Consider the following 17,210-nt stretch of genomic DNA (forward strand, 5'->3'; position numbering starts at 1 on the left):
GCTGAAATCAGCCACAGGACACAGAGCATTCAGGACATGAGATCCAAGATAAACCAAAAACAATTTTGGCTGAGGTATTTGAATAAAAGAATGTTCCTTCCCCTCCAGGTTTTTCTAAGTATCACAATCTAAGCGGTAGCAGTGATCTGGAACCCATGGAAAGGGAGGAAGTCCCTGTACCTATGATGATCTCTAAGTGCAATTCTAACCCTACAGAGTCCTTGACAACTCACATGAACATGATCCTAAAGGAGAATGCCCCTGAGGGGACTGCCCATGGTCAAATGCTTGAAAACCCAAACATCCACAGAATGCAATCAGAATTATCCACTTACTAACAATTTCTCTGTAAGTTGGAGATCAAATGTTCGCGCATAGGCCCGCCTCTCAAAGGATTGCCCCCATTTAGATCAGAAGGCTGGTTTACAACAGGAATACCATACCAAGGATGGTGAATTTGCTTCCTTTTCCACTGTTTGCTTCCACACTATGACAGGCAATTCATTCACCCTTATATAGAAGGCAAAGCCGGCGACAATATGTACACCATAATAGGGATCTTAAAATCCTGTACTTGATTGTGAATCAATGCATAGTTTTCCTTTCTCCAGGCTCATCTTGCTTCCACTCACCTTGTCAACTTTCCATATGCCTTTGATGTCTCTTGACAATTATGGGAACATTGCGCTGGTCAATGAAAATATAGGATAATTACAAAGTAAACCTTCGGACCGAGCCTGTGCTACAGCCACTCTCCCACAACATGAATCAATGTGGACTGACTGCCACGGATACATATCAGGTTAGAACACACTATATCATCAAATTGAACAATACATTGTGTCAAGTACAAGAATGCCCACAATGTAACAGGCATTGTTTTTCTGGTAACAAAGGCAATTAAAGATTCCTCTATTTGAAAAATGTTTGTCAAATGTCTTACGTGTGTTCATGTGGCCAGCAGCATCAAGGGCTCACTATTGCCCTGCCAAGGAGATTGCAGAGTGGGGTAAGATGCCCTTACCTGATACCAGTACATTTTTGAGATTTCCCATCTAGGGTGAGGAGATGACCTCACCATATCACTGGAGCAGCACATTTCCAGTCCTACTCTTATATTTTGCGAATTAGTTGACTCTGGAAGTTTTAGTAACACGTAGCTGCAATGGAAACAAATGAAAACAATTGGACGGAAATACCAGATACCAATGAAATATCACTGGGAATCCTAGGATGAAAAAGATGTGTCGGGGGTCTATCTTTTTAATCCATACAAACATGTTTAAACAAAGGCATGGCCGTTTTACGGTACTATGTCCGGCATGACATTTTCAGCATGTCCTGGTTGTCTGCAATGTATGATATGACTTGTAGGACCATGTTTTCAGTGGGAGCAGTTAAACTAAGAGCTCTAACATGCAATGAGAAAAAACAGAATGTTACACTTGATATGAGGCACTTAGAAGCTATGCAAAAGCAGCCATCATTCTATTTTCTCCTTCCCCACTAGTTGAATATGTGTGGCAGGGCCGGAAATCCGGTCTTCACTTGATAGACCGCCTTTCAATTATGTTTCCTCACTTTTACCAGGTTCTTAAAATATGTTATTGAATTATTGATCTGCTTTTCATGCATTTCATGTTTTTAATAAATTGGTTGGCCTTCTAAATGTCAGGTATTTTATCAAAAATGTCCCTGGCAGTGAGCCATATTGTTAAATTAGTTTACTTCAGCAGAGTTCCAAATGATGGACTATAATCAAATGAATTATAATCTGTAAGGGAATTACAAAATGCCATTTCATGGTTTCGCTGGTAAGTTGTTTAGCGCTGCATACGATGGCAAGTATGACAGCACTGCCTGGCAGGTCCTGTAAATGTCGAAGAGCAACAAAGAGTTGTTGCAGAGAGCACAGCACACCTTTTAGTCAACAGTGCATTTCTCCCTGGGACGTGCATATTTTGTCCCATGCATGGGGATTGGATATCGGATGGAGTGACTCTCTCTCACTGGGGATTGGATATCGGATGGAGTGACTCTCTCTCACTTGTACTCAGCCTCATAAATAAATGACAGAGCCATATAACAGGGAACCTTCTGAATTATCCCTTACATCTGAATTCCCCATCCCACACTTTGCTCTCCCTCTTCCATTTCTATGTTTTCCCGTGCCCCTGACTTCCTTCCTTTCTCTTAAGGTGGTTCTCTTCTTAAGGTGGTCCACTGCTGTTCCCATATACAAAATCTCTCCCCCACGTATCACCTTGTTCCTATTAGATTTCTTGGATCACTCTCTCTGGTTTCTTGATTGTCCCTTCTGGTCTTTATTGTTATCATTGGCTGTGTCAGTTTAATAAGCTCTCAACTGAAGAAGCGGGTTTTCTGTTCTTGATAGTGTATGGTTTTTCCGCTCGTCTTTCCAGGAGCGAACTAGTGTTTGCATAGGACTGCCTCATCAACAATTCTTTTGTGGACAGTGTCCCTTGTCATTCTTGTTCTTTCATCTTCCTCTTTAGTGTTCCATTCACCCACTAGTTTGGTATTTCCCCTGCATCCTGATGGGTATTTGGCTGGTGTCTGGACAAATGAATAAACTAATGAGAGTTGTCCTTTGATGTAGTGCTCTATATGTAAGTACTGGATGTGGAAACCCTTCTCCAGGGGTTTCCTTGTGTAGTGCATGCACTTTGGTTGTGTTGGTACTTCCACAAGCACAACTCTGGCCTTCGGTGGGTGCGGTTCTTTTACTGTTGATGTCTCTGTTTCCATCTGTGGGTATTGTTACTTCTTTTTGCGGCATGTGGGCCAGTTTTCCTGTGTACAAATTCTCTATTGGTTGTGGTGTGAGTGCAGTATTATTGCCTGGTCTTTGAAGTGCATAGCAGTAGGTTCACACAATGTTTAGCATTTCCATATTTACAATGCCACGGAGGCCTTCAGATGCCCACTTCGCCCTCGCCATCCACACATATCTTCACCCGATCCCTGTCAGAGTGGGGAGTGGAGGGCCTTCCTTGTGTTGAGTTTGCTGACACTTTCCTTGTGTTCTGTGCAGTGGCTGCTGTGGACAGTTGTCCCTTGGGTGTAATGTGCGCTGTTTTATGTGCCTTTTAGAGCCCACATTTGTGTCCCATGTGCTCTGGGCATTTGACTGGTGCTGGATGCTGGCTGAACTGACAGTGCTTGCAATAGTGCCCCGAATTGAGACACTTGTGGTGTGACCTTGTTTCCTCTGAGATACCCTGGCTTTCTGTCCTGCACCCCCGGGCGTACTGTCGCCTGATAACATCTGTACTGTGGGTCTGCTGGACAGCGGTTTCTTTATGTGTGTGGCCTTTGTTATTGCTATGCGCAGTTGTAAGTTTGTGGGGGAATTCTTACTATAGAAATTTTTGTCGATGGATATTTAGTGCGGGCCGGAGCAGACTAGTGTGGTTTCGCAGTGCGGGCTGGTTGGCAGAGGGGCAGTGTGGCCTGCGGTCACCATTGATACCTGGTAGTGTGCCCTGTTAATGCGGCCTGAAGTGGGCCAGTGTTGACGTATGGAAGAGGGCATCAGGAAATTGCCCACCTTGCGTCGGATTGGAGGTGGGTTCCGGTGTTGCTTGCTCCTTTGTGCCGCGATCGGCAGATGGCGTGCCTCCAATGCAGCTTTCATTCCTCTGCTGAGATCGGCAGAGGGGGCAGAGGGCAGGAAGCTGCCGATGTTGGCAGAGTGTCTCTCCTTCTTCAATAGTTGTGCTGGGATCAGCCGAGTTCGCAGAGGGTGGACTGCCGCTGCAGCTTCTTTCGTGTCGCAGGGGGCAGACTGCCACTGTCACCGATGCCGGGATTGGAAGAGGGCGGAAGACCCCATTTACTATATCTTTTGCCAGGAATTGGAGGAGGGTGCAATACCCTGTTTCTCAGAAGGCAGAGTGTCCTTCTATTCTTTGCCTTTGGATGCAGCCCATCGTTTTTTTCTTGCACGCCAAGAACGGTAGAGGGCGGATGGCCCATCCCTTTTTCTTGTCTTGCCTTTCTACGCCAGGAACGGCAAAAGGTAGATGGGTCATCTTTTTTGTTTTCTCCTTGCCTTTGGACTCCGGGCATGGCGGAGGGCGGGTTGCCCTTCTGTTTTTCCTTCCCATGGCGAACTTGCCTTCTGTTGTTATTTTGGTTTCCACTCTCTGCAGAGTTGCCTTCTGTTTTGTTTTTCTCAAGGCAGAATTATTTTGTTTGCACTGAGGATTTCTTTCCCTTCGTCACCAGTTGTTTTGTCCCATGCAAGGTGACTGGATATCGAATTGAGTGACACCCACTTGTACTCAGCCTCATATATAAATGATGGAGACTGAGCCACATAACAGGAAACTGCTTTATTCCTCCCCAAATCCTAATTCCCCCTGTGATCCTTTGCCCCTCCTCTTCCCTTTCTTCATTGCCCTTTGCCACTGACTTCCTTCCTTTCTCTTAAGGTTGTTCCCTTGTGCAACAGTGCAGACCCATAGTGGCTAGAAACAACACTGTATAGGTACCCTCCCGGTGACGTGAGGCTATTTGGCAATTCTGCATATAAATCATCCTACGTGAATATGCGTGATATGCGATGGGCTCCTTAGGAAATGTCCAAGGCGAGTTAGAAAGATGACATTGGGGACTAGATTCCATCCAGAGCTATGTGCTGGTGTTTGGCAGAACCCTGCACGCTTGCTCTACGATTGAAACACATGTTTCATAATAATGATGTATGATTTCTCAGTGCATTCAAGGTAATTGGGGCTTTCAGCTGTAATGTGCTAGTCCATGGTGTTTAGGGTGCGCACTTCAGCAAAACAACCGTACTGTAGAGCAATATTGCAGACTGCCATAATACATTCACCATTCAGCAGCAATATGAAACCTGTGGGGCAAAACAACTTACACCGCACATTTGCCCGTCTCCTACGGCGGGGCGCCAGAGGGAAACTCACTTTCAGCCTGATACTTTTATACTAAGTAGACGGTAAACTAAGAACTCAATGTACAGCAGATTCCTTCCACTGCAAGAGATGTTGTTTAGTGAAACTAATGAACATATAGGGAATGCCCAAGCTGTAGCGAAATGTCTGCAGCAAGTGTCAGCCTGCCCAGTGTCATGGATTATTGCAACCTTCTAGTTAATGGTGGCTTATGCTCTTCTCCAGAAAGCGTGCTGTCTTAGAAACAAAACTAAGGTGCATTAATACAATGATACTATGGCGCTTTGCAAAATGTGTTACAGAGGTGTAGAAGGAATGAGGTGGTTCTGTGTAACAATTACTCTGGGCATGGCTTTTAGTGAACAATGTAGTTCAGCTGTCACAAATGCCCAAATGCACTCCTAAAATGCAAAACTCTGTTCATCACACTGTGTGTCATGTACTCTGTTTGAGAGTGAAAGTGAAATGTATTACTGTATTTTTTCGCCCGAAACAGAACATTCATTTACACGTTTCATCACTTTTTGGCACGCAACCTGTTTTCCTAAAATTTTTCTTTGTATCATTACATCCTGGAATAATGGGCAAATCAAGAGTGGTATTTGTTCATGGACAAGTATCCAGAGAACCGAATGGGGTTTGACAGCATGTAAGTGATGAGATGCTGTTTCTATTAGCTCAAGCGCTGTGACTCTGCCAAAGTCTTGATTTTATGTGTTTCTTTGCCCTATCACTTGGTGTCATATACTGCCTAGGAGGACCGTGTCCACATGCTGCTATTGACCCCTTCCCAAATGCAACCATTAAGGAATCTTTTTGCACTTTGATTGCATTTCAAGTTGACAGGAAGGGTTACTCTGTAAGGTTCCCTGCAAGGTGCCCTGCAAGGTGATTATCCTTGCCTTCAAAGTGATCCTGGAAACACCCACACATGCCATCACTGCAAAGAAGAAAGTAAGATTTTTCTATAGGTGCCTAACACCTGGCAAACAGACTCAAACAGGATATCAGTAGTCCATGGTAACTGGTGTGAAAGTAAATGTAACACAACAACGTTCCCTTGAGCGAACGGACAATAAAAACTGTGCTGCTTTTTATAAGCTTGACACAGAAGGTTCATCGCAGGAAGAAAGAGACATGAAGACTGCCACAATGTATAGCGAGAGGGGCCAAAATAATGCATCACTTTATTCATTAACATTTCTAGTCAGTAGTTAATTACTTCCTTTTGAAAAAGCACCTGTCAATGGCACAGAGCTTGTCACATAAGCAATGCTTATGTCAATGACATCCCGCAACCCTCAGCCAGCCATAGAATTGGTCCTTGTAGTAGTCAGGTGGTGGAATGAATGGCCATATATGAAGTTGTCCTTACTGCCGTGAACCATCAGCTCCAGGAATTATAATCTTAACTGATTGAAATTATGTTCAAGTAGGATTTGTTGAGCACTTAGTAAACTGAAAAGCCAGAGTTATGCTTTGTGCGAACATCAAGCCCTTAGAACATGGAAATGAATCCAAATGTTAGATGATTTAGTGACGCCAAATGATATGACCCTATTTTTTTAGAAAGATAAATGGTTGGACCAATATTGAAGGCCCATCTAAGACAGGAAATGATTTGACCAATCAACTAGCCAAAACTGGAGCAATCCATGGAGTATACATTGATAGGGAACATCACCTTGTGGAAATGGAAATAACAGCTGTAACACAATCATAATCTCAAGCTAAAAGCAAGCTTTCTACTCTGCAATGAATAGAGATGCTCCAGAGAAAGACCTAATTACCGCCCAAAAAGAAGACGTGATTATTGGGAAAGGTTATCAATACCTTGAAGACCTAGACAAATTTCCCTTATGAACCAGTTTGGCAAGGAAATTAAGATATTCCAATACCAAGGAAATTCCAGAAAATGTTCAAAATAAATTAAAGATGACTCTTTGTTTTGAAACCTCAATCTCTTTATGGTCAGTGGGTGGAAACTACCTCATTACAAAGCAAAATGTTACATCATGCCCATGATGTAGCTACAACTGGTAATCAGGGATTCCAAAAAACAATCGACATCCTTTGTGAAGTTGCTTTTTGGTCACATATGGTTCAGGACCAGAATATATATATTTGATAGGATCTTTGGTGTGTGCTCAGTTCCAACTGAGCTCTCTCACTCACAAGGCATGTCTAAAAAAGAGGAATTATATTACCATGGTCTGAACCTCAGATTGATTTAATTGGTCCAGTCATTTGTTCGGAACATGGCAACAAATGTATATGTTGAAGGTTACATGGCTCTTTACCAAGTGGATAGTATGCCTCCCTGACAAAACTGCAAGGTGGAGACTGCAGCTGTGTTATTGATCAACCACATATTTTATTTCAGCCTCCCTCGAAGGACTGAGTCTGGCCAAGTTAGTTATTTTACCAGTGAGGAAATTCTCAGCATAAGGGAAAGTTGCCTTTCACCTACCACCTACTATCTAGATGGGTGGTGGAGCAATACAATGAGATGATTTTGGGCATTGTGAAAGAGTTTGTGGTGTAAATGTGAACCCAGTTTGCAATGTATGATTAAACTAGTCCTTCTGCCTCTGAGGTCTACCCATAAATCTGCCGCTTAGATGTCTCCTTTTGAATTTATGACTCATAGAATATGGCCTTGCCAAAACATCTATTGGACTGAACATAGGAACAGCCATTGATCAATGCCTCTACCATTCATGAATATGTAGAAAACCTGTGTAAGCATCTCCAGCACACTTTTGCATTTGTGCTGAGAAATCTAGAGAATGCTGCATTAAGTATAAAGACCCATTACGACCTTTGTAACTCTAAGCAGGAGTATGAGATAGGTGATTGAGTTTACCTTTATAGTTTCCAAAGGAGCCTATGCAAAGAGCCCACATTCCTCTCAAGTTGGTGAGGATTTTTTGAGATCACAGATAAAATCTCTCCCGTTGCATATACAATCAAAATACTAAAAGGGGACCAGACAGAGGAGCTCTGGGTCCATGTGAACTAGCTCAAAACCTGTCATCCCTGAACTGTCCTGATTGGATTGAGGAATCAATTCTTCATCCCGATGAGTTAACCTCCATGCAGGAGGAACGCGACGTGCAGCAGGGCAGCAACCATAACCAGGAACATGAAACTTATTGAGGAAAAAATCCATTACACACTAGGTTTTGGAATGTAGAATTCAAGCTGTAATAACCACAGAGGAAATTGGATACAAGGAAACGCAAAAAGCAATGGCCTAATGCCATTATCAACAACCCACGATCAGAACAGCCTTATCTTACGTTTAAGAACCACAGGACACTCATTTACTCAGCATCACAAACTACTGAAAAAATAGAGAGAATTGATTTTGTAACATGAATACTATGTTAAATAAGGCTAACAGTATGTTAAAAGTCGTATGTTAAAAATGAACCAATAACTGTTTAATGAATTGCTTTATTTGTGCCTTGAAAAAGTTTGAGGAAGGGCGAAACACATGCATGTGCCTCCTAGCAGAGTTTTGTTGGCACCACTATATCAACAAGTGTGATGGGAAAATAATAATAAAACAGTGTAAATGAATATGTTTGGAAAACTGAATAAACTACAACATTTTGTAAATAACCAACAGGTTTACACTAATTTATTGAAGAGGCAGCCTTAAAAGAAGTGATATACCAAGTGCACAGGCTTACATAGAACCCCAAACTTCAATCTACAGACCCAATGACTGGTCAGTGGATACCAGTCCCAATGTAGTCATGCAGCTACTGGGCCCCACACGTGAAATAATCAAAAACAAAGGAATACAAAATATAAAGGGGAAGAGGGCACTAACCAATCTATTCACCCTGCCTACCTGAATCTTAGCTCAAAATCTGTCTTCCCTGAACTGTCCTGATTTGGATTGAGAAATCAATTATTCATCCCGATGAGTTGATCTTTGAACGAAAAGGAATCTGAGTAAAATAATAAATAAGGATGTTTAGATAAAAGCATGAATGCGTGTATAATGCTTAAAATTAAATGAAGGTACAGTTATACTGGTGTGTGATACTAAGCACACCTTTCTACCCCTCTCTTCTAGTAATTTACAACCAGTCCTTCTAGGCTCCAGACAAAAGAGGGAAAAGAAGCAGTAATAGAGAAAGGGTGTAAACTTGGCTCTCCAATGAAAAAAGGAGGTGGTGATCTGAGTACCCTTACCAAAAGAAATGGATACTAAACCAAAACCATAGCATTGATGAACTGAAGCCATTGGAGGCTCTGGAAAAAGTAGACATGGAGGGATGTTGATACTCTTTGCAGGACTCATGTGGATTCCATGTCGGGAGAATAATACATTTAAACTACCATGAAGCCATAACCCTCAGACAAATGTCCTTCAGCTTTAGACATGGGTCCCACGGTGGGGATTTGTGAAAGCAAATGGAACCCAAATGTGCTCCCTAAAGCAAACTGATACTGAAAAACTGCACTGCTTCTTTCTAGCATGATGCTAATGATTAATCATAGGAAGAACAAGGGACATGAAAACTGCCTCAATGTAAAGCAAGAGGCACCAAAATAATCCGGTTCTACGTGATTTCGCCGACCTATTTTTGGTTGTGGTACTTTTCATCGCCGACCCTTTAATCACCAATATTTTTATTTATTTCTTTTTATTTATTTATGGGGGGGCTGCGCCCCCCCAATCCCCTCCTTACTTAAATAAACATACCCCAACCCGCACAAAAAATAAATGTTAAAATAAAAATGTTGGCGATGAAAGGGTCGGCGATGAAAAGTATCACGACCAAAAATAGGTCGGCGAAATGCGTATATACCAATAATCCATCACTTTATTCATTAAAGTTTCTAGCCATTAGTTACCTACTTCCTTGAGAAACAACACCTGACGAATGAAACTGAAACAGAACTTGGCACATATCAGCAGCATTGTTATCACGAGGACTTCTTCTTTCCAACAAATTCTAACACTAATAGAACTTAATAAAATTATTAATATTGATAACTTTATGAAAATTCCACACATTTGCATTGTATATCCACATGTGTGAGGGCAGGGGGATTGCAGAAATCCATGTTTCATTAATGTACCATATTGCTGCATTTACATATAAAAGAAAACATATTTAGAATTCAGCACTATACTTTGCAAATTCCCCCCCTAATTTTTCATATTCAGACAAATGAACATCCAATGAAGATTGCAGAGGTGTATTCTCTGTGAGTGTCTGACATTTGGCAAATCCAATGCAAGGACTTGATCAATTAAGATATGCAGTATCATTGATATAGAAGGGTGGGAATATTTTAGTTCATACATAGGAAGCACACAGAAGATTATTAGTATTGATGGAATAATCAAAATAGCCAACTTGAGGGCTGCAGATGGGAGGATTCCTGTTCCAAGGTTAAGAGTCCCATCCACAAAGGAACCTGCATATTAGGGATTCTGAATAAGATCAGACAGGAACTTGCTGGCTGGGAGATTTCCAATCTGAAAGGGTCTATGCTGATCCCAGCAACTGAAAGGAAAATTTCAAAATGAGTATGAGAATTCCCCAAATGGAAAGATATATTCTCTGTATAGCCTATTGTTTTGGTCAATCTCAGAAAGGAGTGGTCTGGAAAGGACACTAATAAAAAACATTGATGGGGTAAATATATTTCTGAGCTGTGTGTGAAGGTGATACAGATAGCCACACCCGTGCAGCCTGCGCATGGCTCATGGCAAACAATAATTTAACACTGAGCTATTATTCGAAGACGTGCGTACCACATCCTAATGAAAATGTCATTAATAATGTGTCATATTTGAAGGCCATAGCTATAAATTAAATTCAAGAATAAGAGCAAACTGAATTGTATAATTACTACTACCATAGAAAAATATGTATTTATTTATTTTCACATTTATATAGAGCACTAATTCCTAAGGAATCAAGACGCTGTTACAAAACCTGTTACACAAGTTAAAAAGTCACATAGGCCAAGCATAAAGGTGTTCTTTCCAGTTTATATATTATGCAAAGAGCCACATTTGTAATGCTCTTCTAAAGACCCAGTATGATTGTTCAGCTCGCAGGACTGTTGCAGAGCATTCCAAAGTTTTGTTTTACTGCAATCGTTGGGAAGCTTGAGCCTCCGGCTCTTGCTCTTTTGAAGTTTGGCTGGGTAATTTCATGTGCATGAGCTGATCTGGTTGGTCTGGAGATTGAACTCTCTGCATTTTTTCTGAGAGGTATGGAGATGCTACTTTGGTATGGCATCTGTGGGTGACTGGCAAAGTTTTGAAAAGGATGCGTTCTCGGATGGGAACCAATGAGCCTTTTTTCTTGCCACTGAGATGTGTTCCCTTTTTGGTATGTTGAGGGCAGCACAAAGTGCCTGGGTTTGGATCCCCCGCATTTTGTTGATATTAGCTGTTGATGTGCCAGCAAAGAGTGCATTACAATAGTCCAATCTGGCATGTATATTTGCTTGGGTGAATGTCAGGCAGCTGTCATTGGATATGCAGGTTCTGGTGGCATTAATCATTTTAGTAGTGTAAGTGGCGGAGGAGGCAATAGCATTCACTTGGCGGGACAATGAGAGCATTGTGTCCAAGTGGACTCTCAGAGTCTTCACTGCTGGTGAGACTGGGATTGTGTTGCCATCAATGTTGAATGCTGTGTATTGAGGATTGAGTTTTTTTTTATCACTGTTAGTGCACCTATGAGCAGAATCTCTGTTTTGTCATCATTCAGGCAGAGACAATGAGTTGCCACCCATGCCTGGATGGACAGGTAGAGAGAGTTCAGCAAGGCTGAGTCATCATGGTAGTTGCCAGAGAGTGGGAGGAGGATTTGTGTATTGCCGGCATAGTTCATGTAGGATATGCCGATGGAGTCAAGAAGGCTGAACAGTGGTTTAGTGAAAATGTTGTATAATGTAGGAGATACACATGTCCCTTGGGGTACTCTGCAGGAGATTGGGGCTGGGGAGAACAAAAGTAGGAGAAGGGCAGGCTTTCCTTCGTCCCTAAACCCATCCAGCTGTTTTTTAAGTATAGCAGCTCTGATTCAGTTTCATGGCCTGGTTGGAATCCAGATTGCTGCAGACCTAGCATATGGTTATCTCGTGTATGGTTAGATTCCAGGAAGTGCTGTATTTGAATGTAGGCTGTTCAGTCTAGTATTTTCAGGTAAATGGAACTGTTGTGATGGGTCAGTAATTATTCAGTACCATCAGATCTAGAGTAGATTTTTTAATGAAGGAGAGAACCAGGCTTCCTTTAGACTGGTGGGGACGACCCCAGAAGAGAAAGAGGCATTAATGAAGGAGGTGATGAAGGGCGTAAAGGCCTCAGAACAGTCTTTGATAATAGTGGCCAGGCAGATGTTGCCTTTACATCTTGAGAGTTTCAGGCCTTTAAGGATGGTTTTGACTTCAGGCTCTGTGACATTAGAAAACAGAAAAGTGGGCAAAACTTGGTTGGGGAACAGGGAGGTTTGAATAGCTTGAGATTGATTTTGGTGTGCAAGGTATCGATCTTATTGATCAAGGCATTTTGGATGTTGGCACACCAGGCCTGGTCTTTCGTGAATGAGGGAGGAGGACCAAATGGGGTTTCCAGCTCCCTGAGGATTGTGAAGATTTCACAAATGTTGGAAATTGCGTTCAGTATTCTAGTGTTATAGGCAGTTGCTTTTGCCAGTATGGTGGCTTTTTTGTACAATTTTGCTGTAGTGGTGAAGGTCCGTTTTAACATGTCAGAGGGTGATCATATCCATTTTGCTTCTGCTATGTTTTAGTTCAAAGCTCTTGGAGGTCATAGGCAAACCAAGTATTTATGTGAATAGAGGGTTTAGTTTTACATGGTGCCAGGGAGGCAATGGTGTCAATTGCTTTGGACAAGGTATCAGAATAGAGATTAGCTAGCGCATTGGGATCAGTGAAGTTAAAGTATTCTGAATGGACGGAGTTAAGCAAAGATAGAATACATTCTTTTGTGATGTTTCTAGAGCTTTGGGCCAGTGTGGGTAGCATGGACGGTGCAGGTCATACGGAGTGGGAGATTGGCAAGACAGCAAAGGTCACTATGTGGTGGTCAGACCACAGACAAGTGGTATTTGCATTGATGGTGACCTGACAGTTAAGATCTGCAATCCAATCAAGAATGCACCCTTTATCGTGTGTTGGGGAGTTGAAACCGAGGTTACTGAGGGAGTTCGCTATTAGCGTAGCATTACCATTGCTAGGGTCATTCAAACCAAGGGTCAATCCACCTAAAAGGATGATATTGGAAGTTGGTTTGATGTTGACGCCTATTAAGTGTAACACGTCTTCTTCAAAGGAGGGCATTGGGCCTGGTGGGCTGTAAATTAGGTAGATGCAAATGGTGTTTGGGAGCAAGATAGGCAGTTTAGACATGAGCATGTTGCAGTTACCCATCTTAGTCATGTTAAGCTGTCTGATGTGCAGTGAGTCTTTAGCAATCAATGCTACTCCCCCACCCCTGTTGTCAGGTCTGTCACTCCCGAATATGGAGTAGCCTGCTGGTAGGGCTAGAGAGAGGGCCGGTCCAGATGCTACATGTAACCATGTTTCTGTGATGGATAAGGTGTCCAAATTATGGGCAGTGATTAGATTATTGATGTTTAGGGTGTGGGCCGGGACAGATCTAGCGTTAATGAGTGCACATAAAAGCGGCGGGGTGACCTGTTTAGTAACTGGTTTAGACTTCCTAGGACTGGTGATAAGAGATTTCAACGATCTGCTCAGGAGTGCGCCTGGTTGAGCAAGGGGGGCAGATGCGGGTCCATAGTACTTTGTATGATAGGCTGTTTGTGCCTACCAAATGGGTGAGCTCCTTCATTGATATTCGTCTGGATGAAGTTGTGGTTTATGGCTCAGATTGCCTTGAGGCCGTGACCAGTGGTGAGGGATTTAGTGTGGAGGGGTTTTCAGGAGCGCTCTCTGAGTTGGGTGTTCCTTGTGGGGAGGCTAGGGGGGAGGGTACAGGGTGGTATCTGCCTGGTGTGTGTATGTAGCCCGCTATTTTTCATCTGGACATGCTCTGAGTTGAGGAGGGGCAGGAGTGTGCAGTACCTTCCTGGTTGTCAGTTACAATACTCAGAGGGATGCTGCAATTTGCCTCTCGAGTAGTGAGGGTAGTAGTAGTGACATGCTGAGGCATTAGAAAATATGGTATTTTGGCTGGATGTGGGCCTCTGGTTGTGTGTGACCTTGGAACAGCGACTATGGTTGCACAGGTCGTGTTAGGGGTAGTGGCATGTAGCAAGGGCTTATTGGTTTGGATATCCCTGCCAACATTGGTAATGTGGTTGGCATGTAATATGGTTGGTCTGCCATGTGATGGGATGTTCGAGTTAGAGGTGCTCAGTGCATCCTGATGGGAGACATAGGACACTTTACAATCCACTGTGGCTTTGCTTTGATTGTAAGCGTCATGATCGGTAAAGCTAACTGGAGGGAGGCGCTTGGTAACAGAAAGCAGGCTGTGCCGGATAAGTCAATGGTCTTGTGTCTTTCCTGTAGCTGTAAGTATTTGAACATGGTAGAATGAAAGGCCGTGATGTGAGGGGCTGGCCATTAGTATCTAGCATGAAAACTGGGCAGTTTTCTGCAGGGGGTTGGTTACATATAGTGAACGGGTAAGATGGGTAAGGGGTGCCTTGTTTGGCAAAGTGGCCCTGGACTATGGGGTTATATGCGGGACCCCACTGTGGGAGCTTATGGAACAGTTGTATTGACAATGTTTTGGATGAGACCAAGTGACGGTAGTACATACCAGAGGCATAGCATTATATGGGCACACTGATGCAGATGTGATGCACTTACCTTTTTCTATCCTCTGCAAGCCATGCAGTCAGTTGTCAATGTTGGATAAGGCTGTGGCTGTAAGGCGCAGACATGTTCTGGCCTTGGCATACGGTATTCACATAAAACATTATGTGAATGTAAATCCCATGCAACCTCTCACTCTCGACTTTACACAATAGAGAAAAAGAATCTCTGACTAGTGGGACTCAATCTGTGAAATAAAATGGGAGGGCACTCATACTTGTATCAGAATATTCTAAAACGATTCTCCTCGGTGGAGTGGATTAACCAAAATTCTGTCTGTTCTGAATCGATAACTCTGCACCCATAATCCAAAACCTGTAGAATTCTGATGCAAGACTGTGTAGACAGACTGTTTAACTGCACAAGCATACTACTAGCAACCCACAGGACTATATGTAGATGGGAAATGTGAGGTTTGATATGATATTATATGATAAATCATTTATAATGCACCTGTACACAAGCGTTTCTAGGAGCAACAAGACAAGGAGGGGAAACGGAAACGGAAGGAGAACAAACAACAATGTTACTAGGCCTTGTGTCATTCAGATCACGCAAGTGCAGGGATGAGGGAAGGGGTGAAGAGCCAAGGGGGTTAGGGGTTGAGGAGAAGTGCAGGTGGCTCAATAACTGCTGCCAGAGGTTGGCTCTTAAGTGCAGATAGAAGGGACTGTAGGGTTACAGATGCAGACCCTTAAGTGCTGAGGGAGCCCAGAGGCAGTGCGAGGGCAACTCGACATGCAGGAGCCTGGGCCCGGGTTCAGGGGGTGACCAGTGTGTGGAGCAGTCAGGTGCATCATCAGGGGAGAGGAAGAGAGAAAGGGGAAGCAAAAGGAAGGCCTTGAGTTGCTTCCGGAACCGTAGGTGGTTCTGCTCAAGTAATGTATGAAACCGTTCTCTGATGCCAGCACTTGTTGGTGATATTGGGGAAAGCATAATTATTTGAATAATTTGCTGTGTTATTTAGAAATGTTTTCAAGTCAAGAGAGCTCTGATAAAGTGACCGACAAGTGGGAGAATTATGACTAAAATGCCTATTGTTTATCAGAAAAAAACACCAAGAGATTTGACTACATGAATGGGTGCATGTGTGTGAGAAAGAGCTAGAATTTTGCAGGCAGGTTTTTTTCGTTTTTTGTAGACAAGCTGCCTGTGACTGTGATATTGTGGTGACTTCCCCTTCATAAAGCTTGGGGACCACCTTTCCATTGATTTAATTTTAATAAAACAAAATATTGATTCCTAAATTAGCCTGGTTCTTGCATTCAGTAATGTGGGGTTGGATTGTATGCACAGGAGCATTAGATCACGGGTGGCCTCTGAGTGCTCAATATGTAGCAGTTCATATCTGCAACACTGGACAAGGCTATAGCATGTCATCATGCACCTAACATGTACATTTAACCCAATCAATCTCTCATAGTCAACCATTGCTCCTTAGGGAACCAGCCAAAGAACTTGCATAGACTGCAAACCTACCATTAGTCAAAATGAGTCCTCACTAGATGACCAATATCTTTGCTGTTCATTTTACAGCTGCCTTGAGTTTAGATATAAAGATGTATTCTAGAGAGGACTACAAGGTGTGTATTGCTATTTGGTTACTTCGTTTCAATAGTTTATCAGCTGAGGCACATACTCCCCAAATGGTTATCCAAGGTGAGGGTCTTCATGCATAATTAGGCCCATCAAGGGTATTTTGCACTTAGGTTGTATCCCAAGGGAAAGGAATGACTGCCCTGCAAGGTGTTAATGCAAGCCTACGTGGTGAACCTACCCATAGGTTGGTGGTGCTGCAAGAAGAACATTATTTGTATGATAACACATCTGATGACATGACAAGGGTCCTTGCAATACTTACAATTGAGACACAGTTATACCAATAATTCATGTTCATACCTGAGCACAATAATTGCCATAGCTCAAACTTTTGACAGTAGCAAGCTCTGAATGGAGACCAACCCGTTCTGAATTAGGTTGACTATGCCATGTGAACAGCGTATGTGCATCAATAGACCAGTGTTGGTTCCTAAAGTGCATGCCTTGAAAAGACAAATACCCCAAAAAACGAGACTGATCATCTGCTCAAAAGCCACATTTGTATGCTACATATTCTGTGAGGTATTATCCAAATTGACCTTTTACAATTGACCTTTTGTCCTAATTTACCTAATTATAGTGGTCCTAATTGACCTTTTGCACAATTGACTTTTATATTATTTTAGTTATTTTATATGTGAATTATAGATAATATAAGGGGATTGAGTGGGTGTTATGGGGTTTTTTGGATTGGGTGTGGGGTTGCGGGGGGGGGGTTTCCCCCGCATATATGTCCCAATTGACCTTTTAAATTAGGTAAATTCACCCGAGGTCAATTCTCCTGAGGTCAATTGTGAAAAGGTCAATTAGTAT

The 17,210-nt window shown here is 42.7% G+C and overlaps 1 protein-coding gene across 1 annotated transcript in view; it reads left to right on the plus strand.

The window, feature by feature from the left end:
• The window catches only part of LOC138528019 (heparan-sulfate 6-O-sulfotransferase 3-B-like), a 955,956-nt gene that overhangs the window by 321,778 nt on the left and 616,968 nt on the right, over nucleotides 1-17,210 (plus strand). The gene's annotated exons all lie outside the window — the stretch shown is intronic.

The sequence above is a fragment of the Ambystoma mexicanum genome, chromosome 7q (assembly GCF_040938575.1).
Source record: "Ambystoma mexicanum isolate Mex_15411 chromosome 7q, UKY_AmexF1_1, whole genome shotgun sequence".
NCBI classification, from domain to species: domain Eukaryota; kingdom Metazoa; phylum Chordata; class Amphibia; order Caudata; family Ambystomatidae; genus Ambystoma; species Ambystoma mexicanum.